Source organism: Chiloscyllium punctatum, chromosome Y, assembly GCF_047496795.1.
Source record: "Chiloscyllium punctatum isolate Juve2018m chromosome Y, sChiPun1.3, whole genome shotgun sequence".
NCBI classification, from domain to species: domain Eukaryota; kingdom Metazoa; phylum Chordata; class Chondrichthyes; order Orectolobiformes; family Hemiscylliidae; genus Chiloscyllium; species Chiloscyllium punctatum.
Genome location: NC_092792.1, coordinates 3,371,551 through 3,391,500, shown reverse-complemented (window position 1 = coordinate 3,391,500; position 19,950 = coordinate 3,371,551).

Below are 19,950 nucleotides of genomic sequence, written 5' to 3'. Positions count from 1 at the left end.
TGAGACAGATGTAACTAACTTATTTAGTGAATCAAACTGCACACATTCATTGAAAGAAACATACTGCACATGTTAATTCAAAGAGTAGAGCTTCTCTACTTTATTCAATACGACAAGCTTAACTCCTTCGATAAATGAAACAAACTGCAATCATTCAATCACTGTATCAAACTTCAATCATTGTTTCAATGAATCAAACGTTATTCATTGATTCAATCAACGGGATATAACTCATTTATTTAATGATTCCAACGGCATTCATCCATTCAATGATTCAAAATTCACTTAGTCATTCCATGAAAAAATCTGCACATGCTAATCGAATGCATTTCCCATTCATTCAATGAAACAAGTTGCATGCTTTCTGTCAATGAAACCAAGAGTTTGCATTCATTTAATCAAGCAGCCTGCACTTGTTAATTCAATGAGTAGAGCTTCTCTCATTCTTTCAGTGCCACCAGTTTAGCGTATTGATTCCAAGAAACAAACGGCACTTATTCATTCAATGAAACACACTGCATGTCCAAACGCAATGAGTAGAGCTTCAGTCATTCATTCAGTGGTACGAATTTGACGCATTAATTCAATGAAACAAACTGCACTCATTCATTCAATGAAACACATTGCATTTGTTAATTCAATGACTAGAGCTTCCGCCATTCATTGAATGCCTTGAGCTAAACGAATTCTCTCGAGGAACAAATTGCACACATTCATTGAATGAAACAGACTGCTGGTTTGCTTTCATGAGTACAGGAATTCTCATGTATTCAATGCCTCGAGCTGAACGCATTGACACAATGAAACAAACTGCACACATTCATTCAATCAAACAGATTGCGCGTGTAAATTCAATGAGTAGTGCTTCTCTCGTTTATTCAATGTGTAGAGCTTAAGGATTTCATTTAATGCAACAAGCTGAAACAAATGAATCAGTCGTTGATTCAAACCTCAATCATTGTTTCAATGAATCAAACGGTATTCTTAGATTCACTGACACAGATGTAACTAACTTGTTTAGTGACTCAAACCGCACACTTTCATTCAAAGAAAGACTACACGTGTTAACTCAAAGAGTACAGCTTCTCTACTTTATTCAATATGACAAGCTAAACTCCTTCATTCAATGAAACAAACTGCAATCATTCAATCATTGTATCAAACTTCAATCATTGTTTCAATGAATCAAACGTTATTCATTGATTCAATGAATGAAACTTAACTAATTTATTTTGAATTCCCACTGCATTCATCCATTCAATGAATCAAACAGCCCTCAATCATTCATTGAAAGAATCTGCACATGCTAATCGAATCACTATTGAATTTCCCATTCATTTAATGAAGCAAGTTGCATGCTCTCTCTTAAAATAACCAACTGCATGCATTCGTTTACTCCAACAGACTGCACGTGTTAATTCAATGGGTACAGCTTCTTTCATTCATTCAACGTTTCAAGCTTAACTAATTCATTCAGTACAACAAACTGAGGTATTCATTCAATGAGTAGAGCCTCTCACATTGATTCAATACCCGGCGTTTAAATCATCCTTTGAACGAAACAGACTGCACACATTCATTGAATGAAACAAACTGCATGTGCAATTTGAATGAGTACTGTTTCTCTCATTTATTCAGTGCCTCGAGTTAAACGATTTATTTTAATGAAACAGCCTGCACTTGTTAATTCCATCAGTCGAGCTTCTCTCATTCATTCAGTGCTAGACGTTTAGCGCATCGATTCTAAGAAACAAACGGCAACTTTTAAATTAAATGAAACACACTGCATGGATATCTTCACTCATACATTCCGTGGTACGAGTTTGACGTTTTTATTCAATGAAGCAAACCACACTCATTCATTCAATTAAACAGACTGCTCGTCTGCTTTCAATGAGTAGAGGAAGTCTCATTTATTCAATGCCTCGAGCTGAACTCATTGACTCAATGAAACAAACTGCACACATTCATTCAATCAAACAGATTGCGCGTGTAAATTTAATGAGTAGTGCTTCTCTCCTTTATTCAATGTCTCCAGCTTAATGTTTTCATTTAATGAAACAAGGTGAAACAAGTGAATCAGTCAATCTTCAATTATTGATTCAATGAATCAAACGGTATTCTTAGATTCAATGAGACAGATGTAACTAACTTGTTTAGTGACTCAAACCGCACACTTTCATTCAAAGAAAGACTACACGTGTTAACTCAAAGAGTACAGCTTCTCTACTTTATTCAATATGACAAGCTAAACTCCTTCATTCAATGAAACAAACTGCAATCATTCAATCATTGTATCAAACTTCAATCATTGTTTCAATGAATCAAACGTTATTCATTGATTCAATGAATGAAACTTAACTAATTTATTTTGAATTCCCACTGCATTCATCCATTCAATGAATCAAACAGCCCTCAATCATTCATTGGAAGAATCTGCACATGCTAATCGAATCACTATTGAATTTCCCATTCATTTAATGAAGCAAGTTGCATGCTCTCTCTTAAAATAACCAACTGCATGCATTCGTTTACTCCAACAGACTGCACGTGTTAATTCAATGGGTACAGCTTCTTTCATTCATTCAACGTTTCAAGCTTAACTAATTCATTCAGCACAACAAACTGAGGTATTCATTCAATGAGTAGAGCCTCTCACATTGATTCAATACCAGGCGTTTAAATCTTCCTTTGAACGAAACAGACTGCACACATTCATTGAATGAAACAAACTGCATGTGCAATTTGAATGAGTACTGTTTCTCTCATTTATTCAGTGCCTCGAGCTAAACGATTTATTTTAATGAAACAGCCTGCACTTGTTAATTCCATCAGTCGAGCTTCTCTCATTCATTCAGTGCTAGACGTTTAGCGCATCGATTCTAAGAAACAAACGGCAACTTTTAAATTAAATGAAACACACTGCATGGATATCTTCACTCATTCATTCCGTGGTACGAGTTCGACGTTTTTATTCAATGAAGCAAACCACACTCATTCATTCAATTAAACAGACTGCTCGTCTGCTTTCAATGAGTAGAGGAAGTCTCATTTATTCAATGCCTCGAGCTGAACTCATTGACTCAATGAAACAAACTGCACACATTCATTCAATCAAACAGATTGCGCGTGTAAATTTAATGAGTAGTGCTTCTCTCCTTTATTCAATGTCTCCAGCTTAATGTTTTCATTTAATGAAACAAGGTGAAACAAGTGAATCAGTCAATCTTCAAATATTGATTCAATGAATCAAACGGTATTCTTAGATTCAATGAGACAGATGTAACTAACTTATTTAGTGAATCAAACTGCACACATTCATTGAAAGAAACATACTGCACATGTTAATTCAAAGAGTAGAGCTTCTCTACTTTATTCAATACGACAAGCTTAACTCCTTCGATAAATGAAACAAACTGCAATCATTCAATCACTGTATCAAACTTCAATCATTGTTTCAATGAATCAAACGTTATTCATTGATTCAATCAACGGGATATAACTCATTTATTTAATGATTCCAACTGCATTCATCCATTCAATGATTCAAACAGCACTCAGTCATTCCATGAAAAAATCTGCACATGCTAATCGAATGCATTTCCCATTCATTCAATGAAACAAGTTGCATGCTTTCTGTCAATGAAACCAAGAGTTTGCATTCATTTAATCAAGCAGCCTGCACTTGTTAATTCAATGAGTAGAGCTTCTCTCATTCTTTCAGTGCCACCAGTTTAGCGTATTGATTCCAAGAAACAAACGGCACTTATTCATTCAATGAAACACAGTGCATGTCCAAACGCAATGAGTAGAGCTTCAGTCATTCATTCAGTGGTACGAATTTGACGCATTAATTCAATGAAACAAACTGCACTCATTCATTCAATGAAACACATTGCATTTGTTAATTCAATGACTAGAGCTTCCGCCATTCATTGAATGCCTTGAGCTAAACGAATTCTCTCGAGGAACAAATTGCACACATTCATTGAATGAAACAGACTGCTGGTTTGCTTTCATGAGTACAGGAATTCTCATGTATTCAATGCCTCGAGCTGAACGCATTGACACAATGAAACAAACTGCACACATTCATTCAATCGAACAGATTGCGCGTGTAAATTCAATGAGTAGTGCTTCTCTCGTTTATTCAATGTGTAGAGCTTAAGGATTTCATTTAATGCAACAAGCTGAAACAAATGAATCAGTCGTTGATTCAAACCTCAATCATTGTTTCAATGAATCAAACGGTATTCTTAGATTCAATGACACAGATGTAACTAACTTGTTTAGTGACTCAAACCGCACACTTTCATTCAAAGAAAGACTACACGTGTTAACTCAAAGAGTACAGCTTCTCTACTTTATTCAATATGACAAGCTAAACTCCTTCATTCAATGAAACAAACTGCAATCATTCAATCATTGTATCAAACTTCAATCATTGTTTCAATGAATCAAACGTTATTCATTGATTCAATGAATGAAACTTAACTAATTTATTTTGAATTCCCACTGCATTCATCCATTCAATGAATCAAACAGCCCTCAATCATTCATTGAAAGAATCTGCACATGCTAATCGAATCACTATTGAATTTCCCATTCATTTAATGAAGCAAGTTGCATGCTCTCTCTTAAAGTAACCAACTGCATGCATTCGTTTACTCCAACAGACTGCACGTGTTAATTCAATGGGTACAGCTTCTTTCATTCATTCAACGTTTCAAGCTTAACTAATTCATTCAGTACAACAAACTGGAGGTATTCATTCAATGAGTAGAGCCTCTCACATTGATTCAATACCAGGCGTTTAAATCATCCTTTGAACGAAACAGACTGCACACATTCATTGAATGAAACAAACTGCATGTGCAATTTGAATGAGTACTGTTTCTCTCATTTATTCAGTGCCTCGAGCTAAACGATTTATTTTAATGAAACAGCCTGCACTTGTTAATTCCATCAGTCGCGCTTCTCTCATTCATTCAGTGCTAGACGTTTAGCGCATCGATTCTAAGAAACAAACGGCAACTTTTAAATTAAATGAAACACACTGCATGGATATCTTCACTCATTCATTCCGTGGTACGAGTTTGACGTTTTTATTCATTGAAGCAAACCACACTCATTCATTCAATTAAACAGACTGCTCGTCTGTTTTCAATGAGTAGAGATCGTCTCATTTATTCAATACCTCGAGCTGAACTCATTGACTCAATGAAACAAACTGCACACATTCCTTCAATCAAACAGATTGCGCGTGTAAATTTAATGAGTAGTGCTTCTCTCCTTTATTCAATGTCTCCAGCTTAATGTTTTCATTTAATGAAACAAGGTGAAACAAGTGAATCAGTCAATCTTCAATTATTGATTCAATGAATCAAACGGTATTCTTAGATTCAATGAGACAGATGTAACTAACTTATTTAGTGAATCAAACTGCACACATTCATTGAAAGAAACATACTGCACATGTTAATTCAAAGAGTAGAGCTTCTCTACTTTATTCAATACGACAAGCTTAACTCCTTCGATAAATGAAACAAACTGCAATCATTCAATCACTGTATCAAACTTCAATCATTGTTTCAATGAATCAAACGTTATTCATTGATTCAATCAACGGGATATAACTCATTTATTTAATGATTCCAACGGCATTCATCCATTCAATGATTCAAAATTCACTTAGTCATTCCATGAAAAAATCTGCACATGCTAATCGAATGCATTTCCCATTCATTCAATGAAACAAGTTGCATGCTTTCTGTCAATGAAACCAAGAGTTTGCATTCATTTAATCAAGCAGCCTGCACTTGTTAATTCAATGAGTAGAGCTTCTCTCATTCTTTCAGTGCCACCAGTTTAGCGTATTGATTCCAAGAAACAAACGGCACTTATTCATTCAATGAAACACAGTGCATGTCCAAACGCAATGAGTAGAGCTTCAGTCATTCATTCAGTGGTACGAATTTGACGCATTAATTCAATGAAACAAACTGCACTCATTCATTCAATGAAACACATTGCATTTGTTAATTCAATGACTAGAGCTTCCGCCATTCATTGAATGCCTTGAGCTAAACGAATTCTCTCGAGGAACAAATTGCACACATTCATTGAATGAAACAGACTGCTGGTTTGCTTTCATGAGTACAGGAATTCTCATGTATTCAATGCCTCGAGCTGAACGCATTGACACAATGAAACAAACTGCACACATTCATTCAATCAAACAGATTGCGCGTGTAAATTCAATGAGTAGTGCTTCTCTCGTTTATTCAATGTGTAGAGCTTAAGGATTTCATTTAATGCAACAAGCTGAAACAAATGAATCAGTCGTTGATTCAAACCTCAATCATTGTTTCAATGAATCAAACGGTATTCTTAGATTCACTGACACAGATGTAACTAACTTGTTTAGTGACTCAAACCGCACACTTTCATTCAAAGAAAGACTACACGTGTTAACTCAAAGAGTACAGCTTCTCTACTTTATTCAATATGACAAGCTAAACTCCTTCATTCAATGAAACAAACTGCAATCATTCAATCATTGTATCAAACTTCAATCATTGTTTCAATGAATCAAACGTTATTCATTGATTCAATGAATGAAACTTAACTAATTTATTTTGAATTCCCACTGCATTCATCCATTCAATGAATCAAACAGCCCTCAATCATTCATTGAAAGAATCTGCACATGCTAATCGAATCACTATTGAATTTCCCATTCATTTAATGAAGCAAGTTGCATGCTCTCTCTTAAAATAACCAACTGCATGCATTCGTTTACTCCAACAGACTGCACGTGTTAATTCAATGGGTACAGCTTCTTTCATTCATTCAACGTTTCAAGCTTAACTAATTCATTCAGTACAACAAACTGAGGTATTCATTCAATGAGTAGAGCCTCTCACATTGATTCAATACCAGGCGTTTAAATCATCCTTTGAACGAAACAGACTGCACACATTCATTGAATGAAACAAACTGCATGTGCAATTTGAATGAGTACTGTTTCTCTCATTTATTCAGTGCCTCGAGTTAAACGATTTATTTTAATGAAACAGCCTGCACTTGTTAATTCCATCAGTCGAGCTTCTCTCATTCATTCAGTGCTAGACGTTTAGCGCATCGATTCTAAGAAACAAACGGCAACTTTTAAATTAAATGAAACACACTGCATGGATATCTTCACTCATACATTCCGTGGTACGAGTTTGACGTTTTTATTCAATGAAGCAAACCACACTCATTCATTCAATTAAACAGACTGCTCGTCTGCTTTCAATGAGTAGAGGAAGTCTCATTTATTCAATGCCTCGAGCTGAACTCATTGACTCAATGAAACAAACTGCACACATTCATTCAATCAAACAGATTGCGCGTGTAAATTTAATGAGTAGTGCTTCTCTCCTTTATTCAATGTCTCCAGCTTAATGTTTTCATTTAATGAAACAAGGTGAAACAAGTGAATCAGTCAATCTTCAATTATTGATTCAATGAATCAAACGGTATTCTTAGATTCAATGAGACAGATGTAACTAACTTGTTTAGTGACTCAAACCGCACACTTTCATTCAAAGAAAGACTACACGTGTTAACTCAAAGAGTACAGCTTCTCTACTTTATTCAATATGACAAGCTAAACTCCTTCATTCAATGAAACAAACTGCAATCATTCAATCATTGTATCAAACTTCAATCATTGTTTCAATGAATCAAACGTTATTCATTGATTCAATCAACGGGATATAACTCATTTATTTAATGATTCCAACTGCATTCATCCATTCAATGATTCAAACAGCACTCAGTCATTCCATGAAAAAATCTGCACATGCTAATCGAATGCATTTCCCATTCATTCAATGAAACAAGTTGCATGCTTTCTGTCAATGAAACCAAGAGTTTGCATTCATTTAATCAAGCAGCCTGCACTTGTTAATTCAATGAGTAGAGCTTCTCTCATTCTTTCAGTGCCACCAGTTTAGCGTATTGATTCCAAGAAACAAACGGCACTTATTCATTCAATGAAACACAGTGCATGTCCAAACGCAATGAGTAGAGCTTCAGTCATTCATTCAGTGGTACGAATTTGACGCATTAATTCAATGAAACAAACTGCACTCATTCATTCAATGAAACACATTGCATTTGTTAATTCAATGACTAGAGCTTCCGCCATTCATTGAATGCCTTGAGCTAAACGAATTCTCTCGAGGAACAAATTGCACACATTCATTGAATGAAACAGACTGCTGGTTTGCTTTCATGAGTACAGGAATTCTCATGTATTCAATGCCTCGAGCTGAACGCATTGACACAATGAAACAAACTGCACACATTCATTCAATCGAACAGATTGCGCGTGTAAATTCAATGAGTAGTGCTTCTCTCGTTTATTCAATGTGTAGAGCTTAAGGATTTCATTTAATGCAACAAGCTGAAACAAATGAATCAGTCGTTGATTCAAACCTCAATCATTGTTTCAATGAATCAAACGGTATTCTTAGATTCAATGACACAGATGTAACTAACTTGTTTAGTGACTCAAACCGCACACTTTCATTCAAAGAAAGACTACACGTGTTAACTCAAAGAGTACAGCTTCTCTACTTTATTCAATATGACAAGCTAAACTCCTTCATTCAATGAAACAAACTGCAATCATTCAATCATTGTATCAAACTTCAATCATTGTTTCAATGAATCAAACGTTATTCATTGATTCAATGAATGAAACTTAACTAATTTATTTTGAATTCCCACTGCATTCATCCATTCAATGAATCAAACAGCCCTCAATCATTCATTGAAAGAATCTGCACATGCTAATCGAATCACTATTGAATTTCCCATTCATTTAATGAAGCAAGTTGCATGCTCTCTCTTAAAGTAACCAACTGCATGCATTCGTTTACTCCAACAGACTGCACGTGTTAATTCAATGGGTACAGCTTCTTTCATTCATTCAACGTTTCAAGCTTAACTAATTCATTCAGTACAACAAACTGGAGGTATTCATTCAATGAGTAGAGCCTCTCACATTGATTCAATACCAGGCGTTTAAATCATCCTTTGAACGAAACAGACTGCACACAAACATTGAATGAAACAAACTGCATGTGCAATTTGAATGAGTACTGTTTCTCTCATTTATTCAGTGCCTCGAGCTAAACGATTTATTTTAATGAAACAGCCTGCACTTGTTAATTCCATCAGTCGAGCTTCTCTCATTCATTCAGTGCTAGACGTTTAGCGCATCGATTCTAAGAAACAAACGGCAACTTTTAAATTAAATGAAACACACTGCATGGATATCTTCACTCATTCATTCCGTGGTACGAGTTTGACGTTTTAATTCAATGAAGCAAACCACACTCATTCATTCAATTAAACAGACTGCTCGTCTGCTTTCAATGAGTAGAGGAAGTCTCATTTATTCAATACCTCGAGCTGAACTCATTGACTCAATGAAACAAACTGCACACATTCGTTCAATCAAACAGATTCCGCGTGTAAATTTAATGAGTAGTGCTTCTCTCCTTTATTCAATGTCTCCAGCTTAATGTTTTCATTTAATGAAACAAGGTGAAACAAGTGAATCAGTCAATCTTCAATTATTGATTCAATGAATCAAACGGTATTCTTAGATTCAATGAGACAGATGTAACTAACTTATTTAGTGAATCAAACTGCACACATTCATTGAAAGAAACATACTGCACATGTTAATTCAAAGAGTAGAGCTTCTCTACTTTATTCAATACGACAAGCTTAACTCCTTCGATAAATGAAACAAACTGCAATCATTCAATCACTGTATCAAACTTCAATCATTGTTTCAATGAATCAAACGTTATTCATTGATTCAATCAACGGGATATAACTCATTTATTTAATGATTCCAACTGCATTCATCCATTCAATGATTCAAACAGCACTCAGTCATTCCATGAAAAAATCTGCACATGCTAATCGAATGCTTTTCCCATTCATTCAATGAAACAATTTGCATGCTTTCTGTCAATGAAACCAAGAGTTTGCATTCATTTAATCAAGCAGCCTGCACTTGTTAATTCAATGAGTAGAGCTTCTCTCATTCTTTCAGTGCCACCAGTTTAGCGTATTGATTCCAAGAAACAAACGGCACTTATTCATTCAATGAAACACACTGCATGTCCAAACGCAATGAGTAGAGCTTCAGTCATTCATTCAGTGGTACGAATTTGACGCATTAATTCAATGAAACAAACTGCACTCATTCATTCAATGAAACACATTGCATTTGTTAATTCAATGACTAGAGCTTCCGCCATTCATTGAATGCCTTGAGCTAAACGAATTCTCTCGAGGAACAAATTGCACACATTCATTGAATGAAACAGACTGCAGGTTTGCTTTCATGAGTACAGGAATTCTCATGTATTCATAGCCTCGAGCTGAACGCATTGACGCAATGAAACAAACTGCACACATTCATTCAATCGAACAGATTGCGCGTGTAAATTCAATGAGTAGTGCTTCTCTCGTTTATTCAATGTGTAGAGCTTAAGGATTTCATTTAATGCAACAAGCTGAAACAAATGAATCAGTCGTTGATTCAAACCTCAATCATTGTTTCAATGAATCAAACGGTATTCTTAGATTCAATGACACAGATGTAACTAACTTGTTTAGTGACTCAAACCGCACACTTTCATTCAAAGAAAGACTACACGTGTTAACTCAAAGAGTACAGCTTCTCTACTTTATTCAATATGTCAAGCTAAACTCCTTCATTCAATGAAACAAACTGCAATCATTCAATCATTGTATCAAACTTCAATCATTGTTTCAATGTATCAAACGTTATTCATTGATTCAATGAATGAAACTTAACTAATTTATTTTGAATTCCCACTGCATTCATCCATTCAATGAATCAAACAGCCCTCAATCATTCATTGAAAGAATCTGCACATGCTAATCGAATCACTATTGAATTTCCCATTCATTTAATGAAGCAAGTTGCATGCTCTCTCTTAAAGTAACCAACTGCATGCATTCATTTACTCCAACAGACTGCACGTGTTAATTCAATGGGTACAGCTTCTTTCATTCATTCAACGTTTCAAGCTTAACTAATTCATTCAGTACAACAAACTGGAGGTATTCATTCAATGAGTAGAGCCTCTCACATTGATTCAATACCAGGCGTTTAAATCATCCTTCGAACGAAACAGACTGCACACATTCATTGAATGAAACAAACTGCATGTGCAATTTGAATGAGTACTGTTTCTCTCATTTATTCAGTGCCTCGAGTTAAACGATTTATTTTAAGGAAACAGCCTGCACTTGTTAATTCCATCAGTCGAGCTTCTCTCATTCATTCAGTGCTAGACGTTTAGCGCATCGATTCTAAGAAACAAACGGCAACTTTTAAATTAAATGAAACACACTGCATGGATATCTTCACTCATTCATTCCGTGGTACGAGTTTGACGTTTTAATTCAATGAAGCAAACCACACTCATTCATTCAATTAAACAGACTGCTCGTCTGCTTTCAATGAGTAGAGGAAGTCTCATTTATTCAATGCCTCGAGCTGAACTCATTGACTCAATGAAACAAACTGCACACATTCGTTCAATCAAACAGATTCCGCGTGTAAATTTAATGAGTAGTGCTTCTCTCCTTTATTCAATGTCTCCAGCTTAATGTTTTCATTTAATGAAACAAGGTGAAACAAGTGAATCAGTCAATCTTCAATTATTGATTCAATGAATCAAACGGTATTCTTAGATTCAATGAGACAGATGTAACTAACTTATTTAGTGAATCAAACTGCACACATTCAATGAAAGAAACATACTGCACATGTTAATTCAAAGAGTAGAGCTTCTCTACTTTATTCAATACGACAAGCTTAACTCCTTCGATAAATGAAACAAACTGCAATCATTCAATCACTGTATCAAACTTCAATCATTGTTTCAATGAATCAAACGTTATTCATTGATTCAATCAACGGGATATAACTCATTTATTTAATGATTCCAACTGCATTCATCCATTCAATGATTCAAACAGCACTCAGTCATTCCATGAAAAAATCTGCACATGCTAATCGAATGCTTTTCCCATTCATTCAATGAAACAAGTTGCATGCTTTCTGTCAATGAAACCAAGAGTTTGCATTCATTTAATCAAGCAGCCTGCACTTGTTAATTCAATGAGTAGAGCTTCTCTCATTCTTTCAGTGCCACCAGTTTAGCGTATTGATTCCAAGAAACAAACGGCACTTATTCATTCAATGAAACACAGTGCATGTCCAAACGCAATGAGTAGAGCTTCAGTCATTCATTCAGTGGTACGAATTTGACGCATTAATTCAATGAAACAAACTGCACTCATTCATTCAATGAAACACATTGCATTTGTTAATTCAATGACTAGAGCTTCCGCCATTCATTGAATGCCTTGAGCTAAACGAATTCTCTCGAGGAACAAATTGCACACATTCATTGAATGAAACAGACTGCTGGTTTGCTTTCATGAGTACAGGAATTCTCATGTATTCAATGCCTCGAGCTGAACGCATTGACACAATGAAACAAACTGCACACATTCATTCAATCGAACAGATTGCGCGTGTAAATTCAATGAGTAGTGCTTCTCTCGTTTATTCAATGTGTAGAGCTTAAGGATTTCATTTAATGCAACAAGCTGAAACAAATGAATCAGTCGTTGATTCAAACCTCAATCATTGTTTCAATGAATCAAACGGTATTCTTAGATTCAATGACACAGATGTAACTAACTTGTTTAGTGACTCAAACCGCACACTTTCATTCAAAGAAAGACTACACGTGTTAACTCAAAGAGTACAGCTTCTCTACTTTATTCAATATGACAAGCTAAACTCCTTCATTCAATGAAACAAACTGCAATCATTCAATCATTGTATCAAACTTCAATCATTGTTTCAATGAATCAAACGTTATTCATTGATTCAATGAATGAAACTTAACTAATTTATTTTGAATTCCCACTGCATTCATCCATTCAATGAATCAAACAGCCCTCAATCATTCATTGAAAGAATCTGCACATGCTAATCGAATCACTATTGAATTTCCCATTCATTTAATGAAGCAAGTTGCATGCTCTCTCTTAAAGTAACCAACTGCATGCATTCGTTTACTCCAACAGACTGCACGTGTTAATTCAATGGGTACAGCTTCTTTCATTCATTCAACGTTTCAAGCTTAACTAATTCATTCAGTACAACAAACTGGAGGTATTCATTCAATGAGTAGAGCCTCTCACATTGATTCAATACCAGGCGTTTAAATCATCCTTTGAACGAAACAGACTGCACACATTCATTGAATGAAACAAACTGCATGTGCAATTTGAATGAGTACTGTTTCTCTCATTTATTCAGTGCCTCGAGCTAAACGATTTATTTTAAGGAAACAGCCTGCACTTGTTAATTCCATCAGTCGAGCTTCTCTCATTCATTCAGTGCTAGACGTTTAGCGCATGGATTCTAAGAAACAAACGGCAACTTTTAAATTAAATGAAACACTCTGCATGGATATCTTCACTCATTCATTCCGTGGTACGAGTTTGACGTTTTAATTCAATGAAGCAAACCACACTCATTCATTCAATTAAACAGACTGCTCGTCTGCTTTCAATGAGTAGAGGAAGTCTCATTTATTCAATGCCTCGAGCTGAACTCATTGACTCAATGAAACAAACTGCACACATTCGTTCAATCAAACAGATTCCGCGTGTAAATTTAATGAGTAGTGCTTCTCTCCTTTATTCAATGTCTCCAGCTTAATGTTTTCATTTAATGAAACAAGGTGAAACAAGTGAATCAGTCAATCTTCAATTATTGATTCAATGAATCAAACGGTATTCTTAGATTCAATGAGACAGATGTAACTAACTTATTTAGTGAATCAAACTGCACACATTCATTGAAAGAAACATACTGCACATGTTAATTCAAAGAGTAGAGCTTCTCTACTTTATTCAATACGACAAGCTTAACTCCTTCGATAAATGAAACAAACTGCAATCATTCAATCACTGTATCAAACTTCAATCATTGTTTCAATGAATCAAACGTTATTCATTGATTCAATCAACGGGATATAACTCATTTATTTAATGATTCCAACTGCATTCATCCATTCAATGATTCAAACAGCACTCAGTCATTCCATGAAAAAATCTGCACATGCTAATCGAATGCTTTTCCCATTCATTCAATGAAACAATTTGCATGCTTTCTGTCAATGAAACCAAGAGTTTGCATTCATTTAATCAAGCAGCCTGCACTTGTTAATTCAATGAGTAGAGCTTCTCTCATTCTTTGAGTGCCACCAGTTTAGCGTATTGATTCCAAGAAACAAACGGCACTTATTCATTCAATGAAACACACTGCATGTCCAAACGCAATGAGTAGAGCTTCAGTCATTCATTCAGTGGTACGAATTTGACGCATTAATTCAATGAAACAAACTGCACTCATTCATTCAATGAAACACATTGCATTTGTTAATTCAATGACTAGAGCTTCCGCCATTCATTGAATGCCTTGAGCTAAACGAATTCTCTCGAGGAACAAATTGCACACATTCATTGAATGAAACAGACTGCAGGTTTGCTTTCATGAGTACAGGAATTCTCATGTATTCATAGCCTCGAGCTGAACGCATTGACGCAATGAAACAAACTGCACACATTCATTCAATCGAACAGATTGCGCGTGTAAATTCAATGAGTAGTGCTTCTCTCGTTTATTCAATGTGTAGAGCTTAAGGATTTCATTTAATGCAACAAGCTGAAACAAATGAATCAGTCGTTGATTCAAACCTCAATCATTGTTTCAATGAATCAAACGGTATTCTTAGATTCAATGACACAGATGTAACTAACTTGTTTAGTGACTCAAACCGCACACTTTCATTCAAAGAAAGACTACACGTGTTAACTCAAAGAGTACAGCTTCTCTACTTTATTCAATATGTCAAGCTAAACTCCTTCATTCAATGAAACAAACTGCAATCATTCAATCATTGTATCAAACTTCAATCATTGTTTCAATGTATCAAACGTTATTCATTGATTCAATGAATGAAACTTAACTAATTTATTTTGAATTCCCACTGCATTCATCCATTCAATGAATCAAACAGCCCTCAATCATTCATTGAAAGAATCTGCACATGCTAATCGAATCACTATTGAATTTCCCATTCATTTAATGAAGCAAGTTGCATGCTCTCTCTTAAAGTAACCAACTGCATGCATTCGTTTACTCCAACAGACTGCACGTGTTAATTCAATGGGTACAGCTTCTTTCATTCATTCAACGTTTCAAGCTTAACTAATTCATTCAGTACAACAAACTGGAGGTATTCATTCAATGAGTAGAGCCTCTCACATTGATTCAATACCAGGCGTTTAAATCATCCTTCGAACGAAACAGACTGCACACATTCATTGAATGAAACAAACTGCATGTGCAATTTGAATGAGTACTGTTTCTCTCATTTATTCAGTGCCTCGAGTTAAACGATTTATTTTAATGAAACAGCCTGCACTTGTTAATTCCATCAGTCGAGCTTCTCTCATTCATTCAGTGCTAGACGTTTAGCGCATCGATTCTAAGAAACAAACGGCAACTTTTAAATTAAATGAAACACACTGCATGGATATCTTCACTCATTCATTCCGTGGTACGAGTTTGACGTTTTAATTCAATGAAGCAAACCACACTCATTCATTCAATTAAACAGACTGCTCGTCTGCTTTCAATGAGTAGAGGAAGTCTCATTTATTCAATGCCTCGAGCTGAACTCATTGACTCAATGAAACAAACTGCACACATTCGTTCAATCAAACAGATTCCGCGTGTAAATTTAATGAGTAGTGCTTCTCTCCTTTATTCAATGTCTCCAGCTTAATGTTTTCATTTAATGAAACAAGGTGAAACAAGTGAATCAGTCAATCTTCAATTATTGATTCAATGAATCAAACGGTATTCTTAGATTCAATGAGACAGATGTAACTAACTTATTTAGTGAATCAAACTGCACACATTCAATGAAAGAAACATACTGCACATGTTAATTCAAAGAGTAGAGCTTCTCTACTTTATTCAATACGACAAGCTTAACTCCTTCGATAAATGAAACAAACTGCAATCATTCAATCACTGTATCAAACTTCAATCATTGTTTCAATGAATCAAACGTTATTCATTGATTCAATCAACGGGATATAACTCATTTATTTAATGATTCCAACTGCATTCATCCATTCAATGATTCAAACAGCACTCAGTCATTCCATGAAAAAATCTGCACATGCTAATCGAATGCTTTTCCCATTCATTCAATGAAACAATTTGCATGCTTTCTGTCAATGAAACCAAGAGTTTGCATTCATTTAATCAAGCAGCCTGCACTTGTTAATTCAATGAGTAGAGCTTCTCTCATTCTTTCAGTGCCACCAGTTTAGCGTATTGATTCCAAGAAACAAACGGCACTTATTCATTCAATGAAACACAGTGCATGTCCAAACGCAATGAGTAGAGCTTCAGTCATTCATTCAGTGGTACGAATTTGACGCATTAATTCAATGAAACAAACTGCACTCATTCATTCAATGAAACACATTGCATTTGTTAATTCAATGACTAGAGCTTCCGCCATTCATTGAATGCCTTGAGCTAAACGAATTCTCTCGAGGAAAAAATTGCACACATTCATTGAATGAAACAGACTGCTGGTTTGCTTTCATGAGTACACGAATTCTCATGTATTCAATGCCTCGAGCTGAACGCATTGACACAATGAAACAAACTGCACACATTCAATGAGATTCAATGAGACAAATGTAACTAACTTGTTAGTTACTCAAAGTGCACACTTTCCTTCAAAGAAAGCCTGCTCGTGTTAACTCAAAGAGTACAGCTTCTCTACTTTATTCAATATGGCAATCTTAACTCCTTCATTCAATGAAACAAACTGCAATCATTCAATCATTGTATCAAACTTCAATAATAGATTCAATGTATCAAACGTTATTCATTGATTCAATGAATGAAACTTAACTAATTTATTTTGAATTCCCACTACATGCACCCATTCAATGAATCAAACAGCCCTCAATCATTCATTGAAAGAGTCTGCACATGCTAATCAAATCACTATTGAATTTCCCAATCATTTAATGAAGCAAGTTGCATGCTCTCTCTTAAAGTAACCAACTGCATGCATTCGTTTACTCCAACAGACTGCACGTGTTAATTCAATGGGTACAGCTTCTTTCATTCATTCAACGTTTCAAGCTTAACTAATTCATTCAGTACAACAAACTGGAGGTATTCATTCAATGAGTAGAGCCTCTCACATTGATTCAATACCAGGCGTTTAAATCATCCTTTGAACGAAACAGACTGCACACATTCATTGAATGAAACAAACTGCATGTGCAATTTGAATGAGTACTGTTTCTCTCATTTATTCAGTGCCTCGAGCTAAACGATTTATTTTAATGAAACAGCCTGCACTTGTTAATTCCATCAGTCGAGCTTCTCTCATTCATTCAGTGCTAGACGTTTAGCGCATCGATTCTAAGAAACAAACGGCAACTTTTAAATTAAATGAAACACACTGCATGGATATCTTCACTCATTCATTCCGTGGTACGAGTTTGACGTTTTAATTCAATGAAGCAAACCACACTCATTCATTCAATTAAACAGACTGCTCGTCTGCTTTCAATGAGTAGAGATCGTCTCATTTATTCAATGCCTCGAGCTGAACTCATTGACTCAATGAAACAAACTGCACACATTCGTTCAATAAAACAGATTCCGCGTGTAATTTAATGAGTAGTGCTTCTCTCCTTTATTCAATGTCTCCAGCTTAACGTTTTCATTTAATGAAACAAGGTGAAACAAGTGAATCAGTCAATCTTCAATTATTGATTCAATGAATCAAACGGTATTCTTAGATTCAATGAGACAGATGTAACTAACTTATTTAGTGAATCAAACTGCACACATTCATTGAAAGAAACATACTGCACATGTTAATTCAAAGAGTAGAGCTTCTCTACTTTATTCAATACGACAAGCTTAACTCCTTCGATAAATGAAACAAACTGCAATCATTCAATCACTGTATCAAACTTCAATCATTGTTTCAATGAATCAAACGTTATTCATTGATTCAATCAACGGGATATAACTCATTTATTTAATGATTCCAACTGCATTCATCCATTCAATGATTCAAACAGCACTCAGTCATTCCATGAAAAAATCTGCACATGCTAATCGAATGCTTTTCCCATTCATTCAATGAAACAATTTGCATGCTTTCTGTCAATGAAACCAAGAGTTTGCATTCATTTAATCAAGCAGCCTGCACTTGTTAATTCAATGAGTAGAGCTTCTCTCATTCTTTCAGTGCCACCAGTTTAGCGTATTGATTCCAAGAAACAAACGGCACTTATTCATTCAATGAAACACACTGCATGTCCAAACGCAATGAGTAGAGCTTCAGTCATTCATTCAGTGGTACGAATTTGACGCATTAATTCAATGAAACAAACTGCACTCATTCATTCAATGAAACACATTGCATTTGTTAATTCAATGACTAGAGCTTCCGCCATTCATTGAATGCCTTGAGCTAAACGAATTCTCTCGAGGAACAAATTGCACACATTCATTGAATGAAACAGACTGCTGGTTTGCTTTCATGAGTACAGGAATTCTCATGTATTCACAGCCTCGAGCTGAACGCATTGACGCAATGAAACAAACTGCACACATTCATTCAATCGAACAGATTGCGCGTGTAAATTCAATGAGTAGTGCTTCTCTCGTTTATTCAATGTGTAGAGCTTAAGGATTTCATTTAATGCAACAAGCTGAAACAAATGAATCAGTCGTTGATTCAAACCTCAATCATTGATTCAATGAATCAAACGGTATTCTTAGATTCAATGACACAGGTGTAACTAACTTGTTTAGTGACTCAAACCGCACACTTTCATTCAAAGAAAGACTACACGTGTTAACTCAAAGAGTACAGCTTCTCTACTTTATTCAATATGACAAGCTAAACTCCTTCATTCAATGAAACAAACTGCAATCATTCAATCATTGTATCAAACTTCAATCATTGTTTCAATGTATCAAACGTTATTCATTGATTCAATGAATGAAACTTAACTAATTTATTTTGAATTCCCACTGCATTCATCCATTCAATGAATCAAACAGCCCTCAATCATTCATTGAAAGAATCTGCACATGCTAGTCGAATCACTATTGAATTTCCCATTCATTTAATGAAGCAAGTTGCATGCTCTCTCTTAAAGTAACCAACTGCATGCATTCGTTTACTCCAACAGACTGCACGTGTTAATTCAATGGGTACAGCTTCTTTCATTCATTCAACGTTTCAAGCTTAACTAATTCATTCAGTACAACAAACTGGAGGTATTCATTCAATGAGTAGAGCCTCTCACATTGATTCAATACCATGCGTTTAAATCATCCTTAAACGAAACAGACTGCACACATTCATTGAATGAAACAAACTGCATGTGCAATTTGAATGAGTACTGTTTCTCTCATTTATTCAGTGCCTCGAGCTAAACGATTTATTTTAAGGAAACAGCCTGCACTTGTTAATTCCATCAGTCGAGCTTCTCTCATTCATTCAGTGCTAGACGTTTAGCGCATCGATTCTAAGAAACAAACGGCAACTTTTAAATTAAATGAAACACACTGCATGGATATCTTCACTCATTCATTCCGTGGTACGAGTTTGACGTTTTAATTCAATGAAGCAAACCACACTCATTCATTCAATTAAACAGACTGCTCGTCTGCTTTCAATGAGTAGAGGA